Here is a 15718-nt window from a genome sequence, read left to right as displayed (position 1 = left end):
CATTTATTGAATCCTCTCTTCTTTTTTATTTTTATTAAATGGAGAAGTGCTGCTGAAACTCTTAGGTCAGAGCAAAATAGAGGGAATCTATACTTCTGGTAGATCATTGGTAGGTATAATCAAAATTCTTGAATTTTTATAGTTAAAAAAATGAGCAGGGCTTCCCTGGTGGCGCAGTGGTTGAGAATCTGCCTGCCAATGCAGGGGACACCAGTTCGAGCCCTGGTCTGGGAAGATCCCACATGCTGCGGAGCAGCTGGGCCCGTGAGCCACAATTACTGAGCCTGCGCGTCTGGAGAGTGTGCTCCCTAACAAGAGAGGCCGCGATAGTGAGAGGCCCGTGCACCGTGATGAAGAGTGGCCCCCGCTTGTCCACAACTAGAGAAAGCCTTCGCACAGAAACGAAGACCCAACACAGCCATAAATAAATGGATAAATAAATAAATAAATAAATAAAAATTAAAATTAAAAAATGAGCAAAAGCACGAACAGCAGATACACTACATCCCTGGTTGCAGCCACACATTTTATCTCTCCTTTTGTCTAACCAGGGACCTGTGGGATTGAGAGATTGTACATCAATTCCCAAGCAAGGGAATTTTTGTCTTGAAAACGTAGAAACATTCCTAGTTTTACTTTATGTTTGTTAACACCTAGTGCTGAAAAGAGGTAATGCTTTCACGGTCTCAGACAAGGTAGGAGACAGAATAACACATCCTTTTGAGCGTCAATAGAATTCTGGTTTATAGTTAATGGAAGAGAACTGAACTGTTTAAGGCTCAAAAATAATTTGTCAAGCGGAAGTCTTTTTTTTCTCACAAATACATCATAGAACATCATACTTTCAAGGAAATCTCCTAACTTTAAAAGAACCACAATCACTCTCCAGTGCATAAAAGACTACACAATGAGTTCTTGTTCAGCATAAGGACCTGAGGAAAATGTATGCTAATCAGACCTCAAATGAATAGCACTGGAACAGAATCATTCAAAATACTCTCTCCTCAAAGACTACAAACTCTACCTTCTTCTTTTACCTTCTCATCCCTCAAGTTTCATCCCTCAATTAACAGACCCTCTCTATCCATGCTCCACAAACACCTGCAAATCAACAAGAGAAACTCTTTCTTTTGTATTTTTACCTTGATGAAGAACACTCCTATGCACTTTACTCCATGCAAAACTTGGAAGTTCATCCTAATTCCTTTATTTTTTTTAATATCTCCTAACTGTAATGTTTCCAACTTTTGTGGATTCTAGCTCCAAAATATTTTTGGAATCCTTTATTTCTGTCAATCTGCCCTGTAACTACCTTACTTCAGGCTCCTAGGACCCATCTTTTTACCTCTGAATAACTCAAAAACATCTCCTATCTCAAAGAATCACCTTCAGTGTAACCCAGTAGTTCCCCAAATTTACATAGAACCAAAATTATTTAACAGAGTTTGTTAAAATGCATATTCTCAGACCCTGCCTCTTACCTCACCTCTTGAGATTGTGACTGAGTGAAGTATGGGAATCTGCATTTTTAATATGGGGCTAGATGGTCCCAACACAAGAATAGACTGGAAGCAAACAGACTGAAAGGGTAGTAACTGCCAAAGAAGCCATGAGCCTGAATTAGAAAAGCCTGTGACTCTTTGGGAATTAAAGTAACCTGTGGTTCCTCAAACTTCAATGAGCAGGAAGTGAGCTAAGAAAGTTACATAGCCTCAGTTTAGAACTGGTCAAAGAGGATAATGAAAAATAAAGAAGAGGAACAAAACAGCTCTCCCAGGAGAAGCATACCCTACCTAAAGAACCTCCTGACCTCCAGAGTAAGTAAGAGGCCTTCACAGTAAGCTCAGAGAAGCTATAGATTTTTTACTGTTTTTTGACTTCCATTCTTCTCTTTCAAGTGGGACTATTTTTGTGTGGGTGTGGTTTTCTGGCCATGCTCTACCATCATATATTGGGTGTGTATGGGTTCAATAAAGTGTGTCCTCTTAGTTTTAGGTCTCAAGGCCAAAAGGAGCCACAAAGAATCCCAATGCAGTAATTGCTGCTTATCAACTGTGGATTCTGGACTCTGAGCTGCATTTATTCACTGAGTATTACCTTTGGTTGTCTCCTAAGAAAATCAGTTCTGCTAAATACATTTCTATCCACAGATTCCTTGAGTAACTTTGAACTCCAATTTGAGAATCACTGGAAAAGATAAAAAGATTAGTTTAGAGAGCTCCCAAACCTCTTTTCAAGCCTTATCTTCTTACTGGTGCAGATATGCCCTGTGCTCTAGCCAAGCTAAACTGCTCATTGTGGGCTCTGGGGTTTTACTGGCTGTGTTTTTCAGAATTCGTGGTGGCAAAGATAATTTTTTTCAAAAAGATAACTAGTTTAAGCACAGAGCAAAATTATCCAATAGACGTTTAGGTTCATATACCTAAAGGAAGGCTGGAGAGTGAGACTTAGATCGCAGGCATCAACAAAGGAATTCTGGATGGCTCACCCACAAGAATTACGATGAATCCAACCAGTAGAAATAATTAGATTGGTCCAGAGAATCCAGAAAAATGATTTAAAAAAAAGCTTTCTGAGCAAAGATGCATAGAAGGCCACAAATATATACATATATTTTTTTAAAGGAGAGAATTAAAGAAAGAGAAGCTGAGAAACTGGCATTCTTAGTGAAGTTAGAGAACAGATTTAGTGGGTGTATGGATATGGGAAACAAACGAGGAAGTTTTGATTACACATGCCAAGTACAGAGTTTGAGTTGTTGGATGTGGATGTGCTGATGAGGTTCAGAGTGGGGCTCTATTACTGGGTGGTCAATCTAGAATAAAGATAAGTAAAGGTCAGGGTTATTGAGGAGAGTAAGATGACGTGGACTTGAAGAGTTGCATTGATAGCCAACATCAATTTGGAAATCATGAGAATGAGGTCAGTTGAAGTTAGTTGGAAAATACACATATGAATACTCAACTGAAGTTATCCACAGAGATACAAGTGATTTATCTGGGGTTGAATGGTAACACTGATTATATAAAGAAGGTTGTAGACTCAAAGTGTATAGCATCTGAATAAAAATAAAAGGGAGACTTGGTATTCTGGTTCAAAAGTGGTGCTGGGAAGGAAACAGCACAATATCTTCGTTTAGGCTTTCAGATGAGTAGGAAAAAAAACAATTCAATTCAACCCTATCATCACATGATGAAGAGCCTTTTCTAGAGACATGATAAAGTGGGTAGGGCAATAGGTATCTGGAGTAAACCCTATCATCATTATTGTGTCAATTATTGATCAAAGACATACTAAGTACTACACTTTGTATGTTATTTTTATTGTAAAAGTCATTTTTAAAAAATTAAAATCAAATGAGGTATGTCAAGTAAAATATAAATGTTGCCCAATCCTCTTCTTACCACCACCAACACCAAACACACATATGTAAACCCCCAGGAATCTTCACGGTTAATGATTTTGTGTGTTGTTTGGATTTTATAAAGCACCAGCTTTGTGCTTATTTTGTTTTAGCAGCAGAATTACTGCCCCTTTATACTTTATATATACTAAATATTGTACAAGATGTGAACAGTTTATCACTCAACCATGGACAGAAAAACAGTGGTACTTTGAGGAGTTCAATTAATGCTTGAAAAATAAGCATTCCAGGGGATCTCCCTGGTGGCGCAGTGGTTAAGAATCCTCCTGCCAATGCAGGGGACACGGGTTCGAGCCCTGGTCTGGGATGATCCCACATGCCGCGGAGCAACTAAGCCCATGCGCCACAGCTACTGAGCCTGCGCTCTACAGCCCGTGAGCCACAAATACTGAGCCTGCATGCCACAACTACTGAAGCCCACGCGCCTAGAGCCCGTGTTCCACAACAAAGAGAAGCCACCGCAATGAGAAGCCCCCACACTGCAACAAAGAGTAGACACCGCTCGCCGCAACTACAGAAAGCCCGTGCACAGCAACAAAGACCCAAAGTAGCCAAAAGTAAATAAATAAATTTATTTTAAAAAATAAATAAATAAAATTAAATAAAAATAAAAATAAGCATTCCAAGGAAAAGTATTAGAAAAAAATCCACCAAGTGTTGATACAGGTTATCTTGGGGAACTAGGATAAAAAGATCAAAGTTTTCTTTAAATTTTTAAAGTAATGCATTTATATGAAATTTGAACTCAAGATATGTTTATTGATTTTGTTTTCATAAAAAGATTTTAATATTAAACAATGTTAATAAAAACTGAAATTGTGATTCAGAAAATTGGAAGTAATTAATTGTATATTTTCAAAAATGTTTGGCAGCTAATGCATCTTCTTGATTTTTACACTGGCTCAAGTATATCCTTTGAACTGCTACAGAAAGAATTATTCTGACACTTGTTAAATAATAAGGAAGAATTTATTCAAGACTATTGCTATAGGTGTCAAAATTATTGCAAAAGGGGGGAGAGTTTAAGCTCAACTCTAAGTACAGCAGGGACAGGTGGGGATTTATAGCCAATGAACCGCAGTTGGGGAAGGTGGTATCAGCGGACGGAAAATGACTAAGAGAAGACATCAAGGGTAGAGGGGATTTCTGCTAAACCTACTTAACAGGATTCATCGTGAAAGCAGGCCAGGGTGATCAGATATTAAGAGTAGGGATTCTCTCTACAATGACTTAGCAGGATTCTTGCTACAACTGAGCTAGGAGGGCTTGAGGACAAGGCCCAAGGACAAAGCAGAGTCTAAAAAAGGGCTCAGAGGAGTCTGACTAACGTTTGGTTAAGGAGTGAGTTTTTGTCAGAACCACAGCACTATATTGTAGCTATAATTTTAATTGGTACCTAGTTTAAAAGCAAAGGGTTTAAACTACAAACTTCTCATACTGTAGGCCTGATAATAACTTTAATGATGATTAATAAACTTGCATATTTCTTTGAGCCTAATTTGATGTTTAGCAGCAGCTATTTTATTACTTGTACCATTTTACTGCTTTTTTAACCCCTCAATGTAGGACAAAGTATAAAAAAGCCTCAGTATTGTATTTTGTTGTTAACAAGCTACTAAATTTGTGTTTCCCATATAATGTTGCTATACTTGCTGTTTGCTTGGAAAATCATAGCAGTAATTTATTCTTAACAAGTCATTAAATTTATGTTCTCCATGGCCAACTTGAGGCAAGAATGGTAAATAATATAAGCTTTATCCAAAAACTTAATTAAAATTAACACTTCAAATTATTTTTTGGTTTTGTTAAATGTACTAAGTCATTTTCTGAAATTTGTTCCTATCGACTCTTAGTGATTTATTTGGTACAAACGCTAAATCAAAGCTTAATATCTACACACAGTAAATCACCTAGGAAATGACAAAACTATTCTGAAGTGACTAATCTCATTTTCTAGGTACTAGCAAAATACAAAACAAGAAAAATTACACAAGCAATTCTCAGACTAAACTTCCTATATTTACATCACTTTAATAGGGATATATATCATACTTGAGCTCAGTGTTATTAACATAGATGAAGCAAACCAGAAACAGTTTGGTAACCCATTCTTATGATATGGTGTTGTACATGTTTAGATTGGCTTTTATGTTAAAAGACTGAGCCTTTAATCAGACAATGTTAAAAAATTTTGTCTTTTGCTTTTCTTAGGTATAACTGCAATTTACCTTTAATTAAAATACATTAAATTGCAAGTCCCATGCATCAAAATTGAAAATCAGTAAATACTGGCATAACACCACGAATATATTTATAGTATGATACTTGTGAATTTGTAAAACACTTTTAACTATCACCTATCTTTCAAATTAATGATTAATTCCATTTTGCTAAAGGGCTTCCCAGAAAAGAAGAAAATCGATTGTATAGTTTTAACTTAGTGGCCATCCAAGTGCTAAGATTACTTATATTTTTATTTAGCATTTAGTGCTCAATACCCATTCATTAGGCAAATTAATATGGCTTTTCTAATACTTTGAAACTGATGATCTGGAAGTGAGAACTTCACTTTAAACAAATTAACTCTAAACCCCTATAATTAATGCTCCTTATTCTTACTTTATCAGGATTGTTTTTCTCACTTCTATCTCTATTCCAATGGGACAAGAACAACAGATCATGCACATGATATTTCACTTACCCTTTGGGAAGATAAAGAGAGTGTCGATGTGGTAAATACGGGAAGTGGAAGATTTACCAATGTGAGTTTTCAGTGTAATAATTAAAGCATTTATTAGATGGAAAGTTAGAAAACTGGCAGGACCTGAGGAGTCATTATACCGGACAACCACTGGAAAATTGAAAAAGCAAGTTGAATAAATAACATTTTGGCTTTTCTCTCATTTTCTCCTCAATTTACAGGTGTATGGCATTTTTAAAACATGGTTCCTAAATTGTAATTTTAAATACAATATGAACCTGGTACATACAGCCAGGAAAAATTGTAAAAGACTTTAAAATGGGCAAAAATGAGTAGTAGATGTCCTAACTTGGCCCTCCAGGTTATCTTCACCAATTCATAGCATTGCATATTATTATTTTCCATATGCAAATGAATTATCAAGTGACAGGACAATTGACTTCCCTTCCTTCTTGTGGAAAAAAGCCAATTTTGCATCTATTTGTAAATTCATTTTGGCATTCTTGCTTTACCTATATGTGCAGTACTTTGAATTCTCCTTTGAACTACCCTTTGTAACATCTTACACGTCCCCTATTAATAAATGAGTTAAATAAAATATTTGGTACACATTCATTTCATATTTCTATGAGAGCAATGATTTTATCTGGTAAAAATATCTTTCACAAGACTCAAGTACAGTATTTACAGATGTAGCCAACATACAGTCAGTTACCCTTATGAATTTTCTCAAAAATGCCAAATGGGGATACTCAGCATAACAAACTTTCTTAAAAGTCTACTTTCTCTTTCTTACATTCATACACACAAACACACACAGTAGGAGAGAGAGAGAAACAACTGTCATCACCTCCCAATTAATTCTTCATCCACTCTCCAAACTCTCCTATCTCCATCCATTATTTCTTGTCTCACTCTTCTTTCCCTCTCCTTTTAGGTTATATTCTTTTATCTGTACTTTACTATGTATTTTAAACATGGGGTCTTTGTTTCTCACACTACTACACCTCACTTTTTAACCAGAGTTTTCCAGGACAAAAGTCCTCCAGTTAATCTAGTAGACAATTCTCTTATGTTGAAATCAGAGAGGGGATGCTATGCCTACCCAAGCGTGAATTATTATACACTTTTATGTCATAGAGATGACAAAAAGTGTGGAAAATGCATAGAATATGAAAGTAGTTATAGTCTTATGTTATGGTTGTCAAGGGCAGGGACACTCACAAGAGAACAAAGGGGCTTGTCATGGGAATTTAAAATCCAATGAGGTATATACAAGTCCTGCTGTATTCACAAAATCCTTTTGATCACATTAAGAGTTTTGGAACAACACGGACAAGAAAATTAAGTAGTTTTGGTGAACTTCTGTCACCCTTGCAAATTCTATTATATTCTACTTGGTGTGCACATATAATAACAGAGCAAGGCAGCGCCTGTTTTCTTTTTTCTTTTCTGTAAATCCACTATCTTATGTGCCTACTGCTTACTTAATCATACTAAATTACTCAAGTCTCTCCAAAATTAAGAATGCACTACTTTCATAGATAAAGTTTTTTAAGTGCCATGTGCTCTGTTTTGAATATACTCTTTCTAGTCAATCAATCCTCTTCCATAAGAAGTACACGTCAAGTCCAAGCAATACTTTTATTCTGAAAACTCACATCATGCAGATATTTAACTGATTGTACAGATATTTCTCCTGTTGTAAACCTTCCACATCCTCCCACCCCCTTCCCCATGGTCTATTAGGCAATGTCTAGACAAGGAGGTTATTTTGCTCAGTTAGCTCTGGATGTTTGGAGTGCAAAATAATAATCTTCACAGAAGGAAAGAAAGCTTAATATATGAAGGAAAAATCTCTAGTGAAGCTAAGCTAATCCTATTTGATGGCTAGTTTCTAGCATTTACTTCCTGAACTTGATATTGCTTCTCTTTATATAAATATGTTCTACCTGTGTATGTTTTAGTGATCTTCCCATAACCAAAGGCTGTGTTTAATAGCTAGTCATCAAGCGGAAACATAAATCTTTCTTTAGTGTATATGTGTGTGTGTAGCCATGTACATCTGTATGTCAGCGGTGGGGGTAGAGGAAAGAGAACAGAGCGGATTTGTGTGGCAGGAAACAGACTAGTATAAATACGCATTGCTGTGTGGTTAACATAGTTTACATAAATGAGAACAAAATAACTGTAACATTCGCCTCTAAGATCTGTGAAATCACATGGGTCTGAGGAATACAGAATGGTGGAGAGCATGCTACAATGAGACTCTCAAAAGTTAGATTTCAATTTTCCTTAAGTAACTTAAAAGGACCTTGCTCTAATAATTTGGAAACACATCAAGAGTTCAAATAATGAGTTCACATTATTTTCATTTGCAGTATCCTTTAAAGGGGCCTTCCTGACTATGGGCTATCACACCTTACATTCATTCTTACCATCCTCTCTTGAGTTTTGGATTATCTTTCTTACTGCCACACACACACCCTGTATGAAATTCAAGTAACTCTAAATGTGTCATCCACTAGGAATCCTTCTCCTGCACTCCACTAGACTTAATGGCTTGGCCACTACAACTGAACACATCACATGTGCATTATATTTAGTAATGCAGGTGTCTTTCTTACTAGACTGTTAGCTACTTAAGAGCAAAGAGTGTGTGTTATTTATGTTGATATATCAACCCTTTCATGACCTTTCATCCTGTAATTGTGTAAGTAAAATTTCACTAAAATGCCTAAAGAACATTTAAAGTAATTTATCACATTTAAAATAATTCCAACTTTTTATATCTCCATTACTGATTCACACCTTTAATGGTCTCCAAAATAGTACTTTTTCTTAAAGTACATGTATGTGAATCCCTGACCAGCTTTTTCTAGAAATACATTTTAACTGTCTATATTGTTGGAGAATGAGAACAGAATGAGAATACCTGGCAATACTCAAATTTAGGGACATAGTTTTAAACTCTAGATCCTACAGAAGAGCAGCCCTCTCTTTTTGGAAAGAGAGACTGAGGATGAATAGTTAGTAGAGTGACTTTTGACGCTTCTTTCACTGTATTATTGGCAAGTCATTTGTTGCCATTATAGGAATTGCACCTGAAAGAATAGAGCACTTAAGAAAAGTATAATTTATGTTGTTGATGTTTTCCCTTTTACTGTTGCTTCTTATTCTCAAGCAGCTCTAGATCACTTTCAAGATGGGAGAAGCAATCTTATTCTTTTTTTTTTTTTTTTTTGGAGCCCTCCTCCACAACAACTAGGAAGTCCTTTACACAGAGTAGATGCTCAATCCATACTATTGCTCTAAATTCCTCCTAATCTTTTCCCATAGCCTCTCATTCTGGCTTGCTCTTTTATCATCCTAAAGAAATAAACTTTTCAGATCTACACTGTAAGGCCCAGTGGCCACCCTTGCCAAATTACTCGGCATATCCTGTCATACATAGTTCCTAGAGATAAATATCTCTGCTAAACTTGTGTATATTACTGACACACTGGAACATGGCTCCTTTCACCAACATTGGGAGGAAATCAAGAGACTGAACAAATGAATTAAGATACTATTATATTTACGCAAAATAGAAATCAAATTAATAATGTACTAGTAAAATAAGAAAAGATATTTGATCTGCCTTTTTTTACATGTAAAAATATTTTTTTAATCAATCTCAGGTTGTCCTTAAATTGATCCAGAAAATTAAGTAAGAAATTAGTCAGATATTCATGATACAGAATGATATTAACTTATGGTAGTTCTATTCCTGTTGCACCTATATAAGGAAATTTTTAAAGTTAGTAATACATTTCTCTTACCAAAACAGGCATAGGATGTTGTAAATCAACTGTACTTCAATAAAATAAATCAGAAAAAAAAAGGCCTAGGACAAACTCCTTTAAACAAATTGCTCATTTCAGACACTTCATTAATTAGAAATGTCATGTTTGATTATAAAAATTATGGTTTTGTTACCAAAAAAATTCCCCAAATCCATTGAGACTAAAATAAGAGCAACTTGAACATATGGATTTTTATATTCACTTTAACACGTTTGTTGAAAAAAACATTAGAACTACAAACAGTATACTTAACAAACTGGGGAAAAAAATGGAAATGGTTAATTCCAAATGGGAGATGTGAAAATCTATGGTATGCGGGAAAAGGATGGGAATAAATGAAAGGATGACAAAAGTTCACTGGAAAAATACAATTTAAAGAGAGGATGAAAATATAAAACTAAGGAGGGGGGTCTAAAAATAGTATAGATAGAGATACGATAAGGTATCGGAAATTTGAGATCAGAAGTCTACGTACCTAAAGTGTGGAGAAATGGAACACTTGTAGATCATTGGTGGGGATGTAAACTGGTACAATCATAGAAAACAGTATGCACTCTTTTTCCACTACAAGAAGCTACAACTTGAAATACATTCTATTATAAAACATGCATTTTACTTATTTTCTTAAGTTGTTCATGTTATATCTCTAGGGAAAAAAATGTATTTTAAATAATAAGCCTATGAGATGTCAAATTAATATTACTAAAAAATATTCATGTTTAAAAAATCAACTACAACTAAGCAGAACTGGCAATTAAAAAATTTATTTAAACATTTTTCCCCATAATTTGGGATTACAAAATGCTTTCTTTTATTGGTAAATTATATTTAAATGTGACTAGCATAGTCGGCCACTTTTTTCAGCAGGTAAAATATGTATTTTTTTTTTATTCTAATCAGTCTTTGCAAAAGAACAGTTATAAAAAGGTACAAGCAGATCATTCCTAGAGTGTTCCAAGAGAAAAACACATCCTGTTCAGCATTTCCCCACTATGTGACAGCTTAAATTAAAAATGAGGTAATTATATTTTTAAAAATTAAAACTGCCAGTAATTAGATAATGACCTGATCACAGTTAGTATTTTAAAATCTGTACATATTTTGAAAGTACAATTTTGGATAAAACACGTATACTCTGCAGAAAAATTTACCTTCTCTTTTTACCTCTGAATAAAATGCAATGGCCGAATCCTTTCTTACGGAATTTACAAATGTGGTAAAAACACACATATAACCCTGATAGTTTCATTTTCTTATACAGCTACAAAATAACTGTCCTTTCCAAATCAATAACCCTGCCTAGGAAAGAACGACCATGTATCACCAGTTAGCAGTGATGGTTATCTGAATATAGAGACTTTTTTCCTCTTATGACTTGATTTCCCTTTGAATAAATTAAAGTGAGTAGCACTACAGTAGCTGTCCTCTACATCAAACTGCCACTTCAAAATATTCCCAGGTGATGCAAGTGTAATTTTGTTAAATAGTACTTAAATAACAACTCAATCTAGATATTGGTTTACCTAGGCCCTTGGGTATTCACTCAATCTAAATCTTCAGTAGTGTTTCTAAAACTTGTACAATGTGAGTCAAATAAATCCCTAGAGAAGAGTCAAAAGCCATGCATCATATGCTAAACAAAATGAGGGAAGGCTTGTTATTCATAAGCCTTGGGAAGGATGCAAAAGCAGTAGCTGCTATTAATTAACATCTTACATAGAAATAGGAAGGCTGAACATCTAGTGTTTGGGTCTCTTAGTAAACATGTAACAGGCTTTTATTAATTTAAATCATTTCTACAAGTTTATCAAGTTGTTTTCATTGCACTGTACTTCCATTAAAACAATGAAACTAAGAAATAATCTTCAAAAAAATGCAAAAACAGTAGGAGTCAATGAAATGAAATTCGTATTAGTATACTCTAAATCTATATGTATATACAATTTGAAGGTTGATAATATTGATATTTACAGAGCGGCTCCAGAATTTCTCTAAGAGGCAAGCTCAGAGACAACTATTTGGTTGGAAAGGTAGTGAGGCTTGAAGATTCATTAGAACAACAAGTATACCACATTTTATGATGTTTTGAGGAGTGCTCTAAGGCAGAAGCCTGATGGAACATAATTTCCATGCAAAATAGTTTCCCCTTCAAAGGTGAAGTGGTTAAAGTCTAAAATTAAAAAAAAAAAAAAAAGGGGCGGGGGGGTGGGGGAGGGGGAGTGTGCCCTCAGCCAGGGCACCGGGCCCAGGTGGCTGCGCGGGTCGGCGAGGAGACAAACGTGCTTCACAGGCCTCTGCAGGCCTGGGCAGGTCTCCCCCGCGTTGGAGGCCGAGCCCCCGCAGAGCTGGCAAGGGCGTCAGCTCACCCTGACCCCTGACGGGACCTGCGGATGGCTGCTGACACAGCACCTGGTCCAGAATCCGGTCAGACTCTACAAACTTTTAGATGGTACTTACTAACTTAACACCTCAAGGATGAAGCAGAAACTAAAGCCACTGCTAAATCCAAGAGGAGGAGCCCTGAAGACCAAGGAGAGGAAGAGGAGGCGCAAGGGGAGGGAGGATCACCTGTACCTTGTCCCCGTCGCTGTGGCGGCGCAGCCGCTGCACTCCTCAGCACCTGCGGGGCCAACATTCCGGGACCGACTTTGTCTACGAGGCGCTGGCCACGGGCGAGGCCCCACGGGTCCACCTGGTGCCCGGGAGGATGTGGTGGGAGTCGGCCTGCACCCAGAGCTGTAGTGTTCGGCGTCCTAGGCTGGCCTGGGTGTACTGAATGCAGGTGCAGATATGGACAGTTCAAAAGAGAAACTCTGGAGGCTGAAGAGAAGCTGAACACGGAAGGCAAGGCCCGGACCCCCAGTTTCCTACGGCTTCTTAGGGAATGCCCCCTCCGCCTTGGGGAAATCAGCGCTGGGCTTGGCTGTGCGTTGTTTCCATTTGACTGGAGAGACGGGGAAGGAAGCAGGATTCAAGTGTTTTTAATCAGCTTAAAATGCCTCGTTTCATGATTGTGGGCAACAAGGTGCGGAAAAGAGTCAGCCTCAAAAGACTTGGTGGGAATGCAGTCACAGGGTTTGTGATTACCTGAAGAGCCCGGAGTGCTTCCTTCAGCTCGGTGCCAAAGTTCTGAAGGGTGCGCTGCTGTTTGCCCGGGCTGTGGGAAGACGCCGCTGGCCAAGGCGGTAGTGACATAGGCCGTGCCTTCCTTGGCGCTGGCCGGTCCGGAGTCTGTGGAGGTCTCGGCCCTGCGCATTTGTGGAGCCTCTTCAAGGAAGCCCACGCCCTGCCCCGGAGGGAGTCGCGTACATTGAGGAGACTGACTCCGTGGGCAAGCAGCGCCCCACCACCAGGTCCGGCTCCTGCAACACGGAGGAGGGGCGGACTCTGAACCAGCTTCTGTGAAAATGGTTGGACCGTGCGCCACCGACCACGTCAGAGCCCTGGCGTCCACCAACTGAACTGAGATTTTTGACAACGCTCTGCTGAGTCCAGGCCGACTTCACCAAGCCTTCATCGACCTTCCCACGCTGCGGGAAAGGCAGGAGGTTTTCAAGCGGCACCTGAAAAGGCCAGCGCTGACCCGGGCCGGCAGCGTTCACCTACACTGCCTGTCAGCTGAAGGCAGGTCTCAGCTGTGCGGGTGTCGCCGGGCTCTGTAGCGAAGCCTCGCGAGAACTGCAGGAAGACCGAGCGGCCAACCTCGAGTTTTCCCTCTCGCGCTGTCTGGAAGAGCAGTATCGTCTCAGAGGATGACAGGAAGTGGGTTGCGTTTCACGAGTTAGGCCATGCTTTGTTTGGCTGGTCGCTGGAGCACACGGAGGCTGTGGTGAAAGGCTCCATCGCGCCACAGACAAACGCCGCACTGGGCTTGGCTCCGAAGCTTGTGAGAGACCATCCCCTTTTCACCATGAAGCCGCTGGTGGAGAGGGTGTGCAAGGCCCTAGGCGACCGCATGTCGTCGGGGACCATCTCCTTCAACAAGGTCCCTTCCCAGGCACAGGACACGCTGAGGAAGGTCACCCGCACCGCCCATTCCAGGGGGAAGCAGTTTGGTGTGGCACCGAGCATCCAGCCCATCTCCTTCGCCGAGGCGCCGGAGGGCCTCACAGTTAACGGTGCCTCTTCAGCCAGGGCCTCCAGCAGATAATGGACCGTGAAGCAAAACTGCTAGTGGCTAAGGCCTACAGGCATACCGAGAAGGTGCTCCAGAACAACCCGGAGAGGCATCAGGTGCCGGCGAACACCCGCCGGAAGAGGAAGTGTTAAGGTGTGAGGGCCTGGAAGGTTTCCTTGCCCGCCGCCTCACCGGCCTAAGAAAATAGCGCCTCAGAGGTGGAGCGACACCTGAAGGGGAGAAACAAGATGCTGGCGGGGGAAGCCTGAGAAGGAAGAGCTGGCCCGGCCCACACAGTTGGACTTCCCTGATGGTGCCAGTGAGGATGCGGTGTTTCCACTGGATCCAGTAAGTGAACTTCTTTTTTTTTTTAGTTAATTAATTGATTTATTTATTTTTTGGCTGTGTTGGGTCTTCGTTTCTGTGTGAGGACTTTCTCTAGTTGCGGCAAGCGGGGGGGCCACTCTTCATCGCGGTGCGCGGGCCTCTCACTATCACGGCCTCTCCTGTGGCGGAGCACGGGCTCCAGACGCGCAGGCTCAGTAGTTGTGGTTCACAGGCCCAGTTGCTCTGAGGCATGTGGGATCTTCCCAGACCGGGGCTCGAACCGGTGTCCCCTGCATGGGCAGGCAGATGCTCAACCACGGCGCCACGAGGGAAGCCCCAGTGAACTTCTTAGCTGCCCCTCAAGTTTCTTTTTACTTGCGGTTTGTACCTTCTTTTTGAGCCTTGGCTGGTCTCTGCCGAAGGGCTTCTTAGATCTATTAATTGATTTTCCTACCCGTGGTTAGCAAATATTTTTGCAGAGATGAAAAATAAACAAAATAAAACAGGTCTTTTGAATTAGTTTCTAATGGTCCTTCTTACCCACTTAGATTTCTCACACGTCTCTCCACAAAACATTTTGGGGTGAAGGAAGATGTTCCTCCAGAGAGGCATATTCACACTGGACTGAATTCCTCAGAATGTCCTATTTTCCCTCACATAGGAATCTTCCTGAAAAGAACTCCCTCTGGCTAGAATACTCATACAACCCATTACTCCATCTCTGACATGTGTTACATAGCTAATAGATTCACACTTCAGGTACCAGTGTCTTTCAGAAGCTCACTAGATGGGGTGCCCCTCCTGTTAATGAATGCATGTGCTTCTTTTCACATCTCGCATTACATTGAAACAACCGTACAACTAATTCTTCATTGGACTGTGAGCTTCTGGAGGAGAGGTGACATGCATTTAACCCCTTTAATAAAAGGATTGGATCCAGTGAAGTTACAGATAAGAAAGTGGCTTTTTTTCCCCTCCTCCAAACTAGTGCTTTAAAACATTTCTGATACTCCCTAGTTTGCCTGGAATCTTTTGCTACAAAGTTCAATTGTTGGAATCTTTTGCTGTAAATTTCGGTGGTAAGAACAAGTCTCATTTTTAGATATTGACTCCTTTTGGTATTAAAAAGTCCGGTCCAGTTTAATTTAAAACTTAAATCTCACAACACAAAGCTTTTCCCCACTTACCAATGAAGCTGTGACCTCACTTGGCTTGGGAACTAGTAGTGGGAAGGCAAACATGGTCTTTTTCTCTTTCCTCTCTACTTCTCACCCTTTGCTTCTGGGTCTCATTTCCTCCTCCAG

General features: G+C 39.5%; 1 pseudogene; it reads left to right on the top strand.

Annotated features, from left to right (window-relative positions):
- Positions 1-1739: 1739 nt before the first annotated feature.
- On the top strand, positions 1740-14321 carry LOC137768298 (mitochondrial inner membrane m-AAA protease component paraplegin pseudogene; annotated as a pseudogene).
- The last annotated feature ends 1397 nt before the right edge of the window (positions 14322-15718 follow it).

The sequence above is a fragment of the Eschrichtius robustus genome, chromosome 8 (assembly GCF_028021215.1).
Source record: "Eschrichtius robustus isolate mEscRob2 chromosome 8, mEscRob2.pri, whole genome shotgun sequence".
NCBI lineage: Eukaryota > Metazoa > Chordata > Mammalia > Artiodactyla > Eschrichtiidae > Eschrichtius > Eschrichtius robustus.
Note: the sequence above shows the minus strand (reverse complement) of the source record. Positions and strands in the feature narration are given on the sequence as shown.